Raw genomic sequence first — 6,225 nt, 5'->3', positions numbered from 1 at the left:
TAGGGAATAGGTGTCATTTGGTAAGTAAACTCTAGTCATTTCAGCATGTGATTGAGAATATAAACTCAGTCATCCCCTTCACGCCGGCTGATGGGCAGCATATATAAAGACCTGGGGAAATGATGAGCTGAAATAGCAATATGCAGAGTGGTGTGTCTATCATCATTGGCAACAGGTTGTGTTTGGTAAATAAAATTATCCAACAACATCTTCCCTTTATTTCCATTCACATTAAAACAAATAGTGATGTGATGTCCACCAGTTCAGATTTAAAAACACATCCAGAAAGAGGGGCTGATGGGAGTACCGTAAGGAGGAGGAGGAGGAAGAGGGACAGGTGGAGGAGGTGTAGAGACATGGAGAGAAAGAGAGGGAGGGAGGGGTAAGAGTAGAAGCAGTAGGAAGAGGACTGCTGCACCCGACACCCAGACAACAGAAATCATGAATCTATTAAATGTAGTCTGCTATAGGTGGGAATATGTGTGTATGTGTGTGTGCGGTGCGCATGTGTGCGTGTGCGTGCATGTGTGAGGGGGTGTTTGTGTATGTGTGTATGTGGAGGGGTGAACAAAAAACCTTTCATAAGATGGTAGAAGGCATAGAACAGATTGCAGAGGAGAGATGGAGGGTGGAATGGGTTTGGTGACAGCGTGATAAGACATGCTGAAACTTCTGTTAATCTGCCTCTCAACACAGGCCTCAGGAATTCACCTGAACCCCCCTCTCTCTCAACACACACACGCACGCACGCAGGCAGGCACGCACGCACGCACAGTCACATCTTCATATTGTTTATCCTCTACAGTTTACAGTTCTACAGTCTGTTAATTTCCTCTAACAACAGTAACTTCAAACCCCCTCAATCTCTTATGAATAAATATGAGGCATTTCGTTTTCTGAATCACTTACCCAGAACAGTACAAACGTCCATCAGCGTTTCTCATTTTGTCGACCACAGCAAAAAACTTTAATGTTGTGGTCCATGGAAAACCAGAAGATTGATGATCCTAGCTGTAGTCTTTCTGTTTCTATAGTCTCTCTAGCTARTTTGATTACAGCATTAACCTAAGCAGTACAGGATTAAATCAGGTGACATTCAGCCAAAGACAATGACGAGGGAGGGACAGGTTACAGGGAACAGAACCCGTGTCATCATACAGAACAAACTGCCTTCTGCTGCTTATGTTGTCCTACATTCTGCTCCATGACATGGTGGAACTCACTGTGTCATTGGGCTCTGGACACACACCACATGGGCACACACACATGGGCACACACACGTACATACATACCACGCACGCACGCACGCACGCACGCACGCACGCACGCACGCACGCACGCACGCACGCACGCACCGCACGCACGCACGCACGCACACACACACACACACACACACACCACACACACACACACCGGCATACACACACACACACACACACACACACACACACACACACACACACACACACACACACACACACACAACACACACACACACACACAGCATACAACACACACACACACACACACACACACACACACACACACACACACACACCACACACACACACACACACACACACTCATACACACACATAAACACATGGGCAAGCACACACACACACGGGCCATTTCTGTCTGAAAGAGGAGAATTAGCGATGATTTTCTGTCTGTCTCTGGGTTTGAAGCTAACAGAGGACCAGACCCACCAGGCCCATAACAAAGAGACCACTTAGGAGGCCAGACACAGATGCCATTGTGGATCCAGCCGTCACAGTCAGTACCCCCTGTCATCGCCGTCGCCCAGTGACACTGACAGACAGGGATCTGAGTCGTGTTCAGCAGGGCACACTTTAGGAACATCTTGCAACAAAAATCTGTTTTCTTATTGGACAAGTTCAGGTAGCCTGTGCTTGTTACTCCATTCAAAACGTTCCTCCCTACTGAACACACGCCCCTGTATATCTCTGTTCGTAAACACAGTGTAGAATGATCAGCAGGAACACGATGTCCAGAGAGTAGAGGGCAGTCTGATTAGATTAGACTAATTAATGGATACTGTATCTACTCTCCACATCTCCCAATAAAAAAAACACTCTCCTTCTCCTACCTTCCTCTGTGGACCTTCACAAGATGTCCGTCCTTATCTCCAGTCTCACTGAAACAACGCGTACAAAAGTGAATTGACCATTTTGATTGGATTCCAGGGTCTCCATGATTAGCATACTAGGCTGTGAAGGTCGTAAAATTCTAATTAATAACATTATTAAGGTAGTACTACAATATCTCAGTGAAGTGGGACATCTGCTGGGAATAATTGTGAATACACTTAAAATGAAACAGCCAAGAGCTGCATAGGCCTTTACCCCCATCTCTGTCTCTGTGTACTGAAAGGAAACCCAGAAGGAAATAGGCTACACATGAGGAGAGGTTTTAAGACTATAGAGACGTCTAGCCACTGGCAGGTCCTAGGTAGGGGGTGAAGATACTGTGTTGATGATGAAGGCACAGCAGCTCTCTGTGAGCTTGAAGCCAATACTAAAACACAGAGAATCCTGTCCAGATTAGCCCACGCTCAGCATTCCTCTTTATTCCAACTCTCTAACAGCACACAGACATGGGCCATTCCTGCACCCTGTAACTCAACATTTTAACTAGTCAATTACAGCTAGTCTCACACAGACAGAGACCTGAGCACCTATCAACCAATCAATCAAAATGTATTTTAAAAGCTCTTTTATACTCAGCCAATGTCACAAAGTGCTATACAGAAACCCAGCCTTTAACCCCAAACAGCAAGCACTGCAGATGTAGAAGCACTGTGGCTTGGAAAACTCCCTAGAAATGCAAGAACCTAGGAAGAAACTAGAGAGGAACCAGGCTCTGAGAGGTGCCAGTCCTCTTCTGGCTGTGCGGGTGGAGATTTTAACAGTACATGCCAACATGTTCAAACGTTCATAGATGACCATAGATCACAGTGGTTGTAGAGGGTGCAACAGGTCAGCACCTCAGGAGTAAATGTCAATTGGCTTTTCATAGCTGGGCATTCAGAGTTGGAGAAAGCAGGTGCGGTAGAGAGAGAGAGTCGAAAACAGCAGGTCCGGGACAAGGTAGCAGGTCCGGGACAAGGTAGCACGTCCGGGACAAGGTAGCAGGTCCGGGACAAGGTAGCAGGTCCGGGACAAGGTAGCAGGTCCGGGATAGGGTAGCAGGTCCGGGACAAGGTAGCACGTCCGGTGAACAAGTCAGGGTTCCATAGCCGCAGGCAGAACAGTTGAAACTGGAGCAGCAGCACGACCAGGTGGACTGGGGACAGCAAGGAGTCATCAAGCCAGGCAGTCCGGAGGCATGGTCCTAGGGCTCAGGTCCTCCGGGAGGAGAGGGAGAGAGAGAATTAGAGGGAGCATACTTAAATTCACACAGGACACCGGATAAGACAGGAGAATTACACCAGATATAACAGACTGACCCTAGCCCCCTGATAAACTACTGCAGCGGAGATACTGGAGGCGGAGACAGGAGGGGTCGCATCTGTCTTTTCACAGGTATGCTAATGAGCCCAACCCTCAACGCCCAGCTAAGATGCTAATGAACTGAATTAGGCCTGGCATTAGAGAATGAAACTGCACACCTTGCAGTGGARGTAGACGCCATAACAATGGATGGATATTATGGAGCAAGACAGCAATAGGGAAGGGAAGGTTGATTGGTCAAATGCACATGACACATACAGACAGTGAGGATGGTAGACCTCTACTGGTTGAAGACAGGCTTGGTCAGATCACCACTTCACAGTGAGGATGGTAGGCCACTACCAGTGGAGGCTGCTGAGGGGAGGATGGCTCATACTAATGGCTGGAATGGAGCGAATGGAATGACATCAAACACATGGAAACCATGTGTTTGGTGTATTTGATACCATTCCACTGATTCAGCTCCAGCCAATAACACAAGCCTATCCTCCCCAATGAAGTTGTCACCAGCCTCCTGTGGCCTCTACTGGTTGAAGACAGGCTTGATCAGATCACCACTTCCACCTAGCGTCTGTTTTCACACACTATGTTGTTTTTAGAGAAAGAGATGGAGGGAGAGATAAAGACAGAGAGAGTTCACCTATAGTGGAATGGTCTAGGTATAATCAGCTGATATGCAAGGAAGGAAGCATGTGACTTTCTTTATTGTTTTGTTACTGTAACATGCGTGCCCCTTCTATCTAGTTATGGTAACATGCATGTGGCCTTCTATTCTAGTTACTGTAACATGCCAGTGACCTCTATTTTAGTTATGGATAACATGCAGGTGAAACTTCTATTCTAGTTACTGTAACATGCCGGTGACCTTTCTACTTCTAGTTTACGATAACAATGCAGGTGACCTTCTATCTAGTTACTGACATCCGGTGACCTTCTATTCTAGTTACTGTAACATGCTCAGTGAACCTTCTCTCTATTTGTCGCTGGCGACTTCTATCCAGTACTGTACCCAGGGTGACTTTTATTTCTAGTTTTGTGTTTACAATTCCCGTTGACTTCCTTATTCTAGTTTACTGTAGCATCCCGTGACCTTCTATTCTAGTTATTGTAACATGCCGTGGCCTTCTATCAGTTACTGTAACATGCCAGTGACCTTCTATTCTAAGTTTGTAACATGCTGGTGACCTTGTTATTCTAGTTAACGGTAACATGCCGGTGACCTTCTATTCTAGTTACTGTAAATGCGTGACCTTCTTATTCTAGTTTACTGTAACATCCGGCGACTTTCTGTCCTAGTTACGGTAAACAGCAGGCGACCTTCTATCTAAGTTCCGGTAAATGCAGGTGACCTTCTATTCCAGTTACCTAACATGCCAGTGACCCTTTATTCTAGTTTACTGTAACATGCCGGTGACCTTTTATTCCTAGTTACTGTAACATGCGGTGACCTTTTATTCTGTTACGGTACATGCCCGGTGACCTTCTATCTTAGTTACTGTACACATGCCGTGACCTTCTATTCTGTTCTGTACATGCCCGGCGACCTTCTACTCTAGTTTACGGTAACATACAGGCGACCTTCTATTCTAGTTCCGGTAACATGCATGTGGACCTTCTATCTAGTTACTGTAGCATAACAGGTGACCTTCTTTTATTCTAGTTACTGTAACATGCCCAGTGACCTTCTATTCTAGTTACTATAACATCTGGTGACTTTCTATTCTAGTTACTGGTAACATGCTGGTCGACGCTTTTATTCAGTTACGGTAACGATGCCGGTGAACCTTCTATTCTAGTTACTTGTAACATGCCAGTGGACCTTCTATTCTAGTTACTATACATGCGCGGACTTTCTATTCAAGTTACTGTAACATGCTGGTGACCTTTCTAGTTACTCTAGCATGCCGGTGACCTTCTTTCTAGTTATGTAGCATGCCAGTGACCTTCTATCTACGTTACTGTAACATGCGGTGACCCTCTATTCTAGTTACTGTAACATCCCGGTGACCTTCTATTCTAGTTACTGTAAACATGCCAGTTGACCTTCTATTCTAGTTACTGTAACATGCCGGTGACATTCTATTCTAGTTACTGTAACATGCCAGTGACCTCTATAAAGTTACTGTAACATGCCGGTGACCTTCTATTCTAGTTACTGTAACATGCCGTGACCATTTCTAGTTACTGTAAATGCTGGTGACCCTCTATTCTAGTTACTGAACTTGCCGGTGACCTGCTTTCTAGTTATTGTAGCATGCCGGTGACCTCTATTCTAGTTAACTGTAACATGCCCGGTGACCTTCTTTGTAGTTACTGTAGCATCAGTGGACTCCTATTCTAGTTACGTGGTAGACATGCGTGACATTCTATTCTAGTTACTGTAACATGCTGGTGACATTCATGCTTAGTTACTCCTAATGGTATGTGACATCACAAAGAAACTCATCCCCTCCTGTTTTTCTCCCTAAACCAGCTCTGTGACTCTAGCCCCGCCCTGCTACCTGTCTTCCTTTAATTCCGACAACACCATTGGTCCATCTCATATGAGCCACCACTCTCTGACTAACACCCTGGACAGTCTCATACCTCTGTCTTATACCTCATATCTGTGTGTCTCTGCTCTGTAGCTACATATCTCTCTGTGTCGGTGTGTCTGCTCTGTAGCTACATATCTCTCTGTGTGTCTGCTCTGTAGCTACATATCTCTCTGTGTGTACAGCAATCTTTCTGATTCTACCCATTTCTGTTTTCA

Source organism: Salvelinus sp. IW2-2015, unplaced genomic scaffold, assembly GCF_002910315.2.
Source record: "Salvelinus sp. IW2-2015 unplaced genomic scaffold, ASM291031v2 Un_scaffold4741, whole genome shotgun sequence".
NCBI classification, from domain to species: Eukaryota; Metazoa; Chordata; class Actinopteri; order Salmoniformes; family Salmonidae; genus Salvelinus; species Salvelinus sp. IW2-2015.
This window is presented reverse-complemented; position numbering follows the sequence as displayed.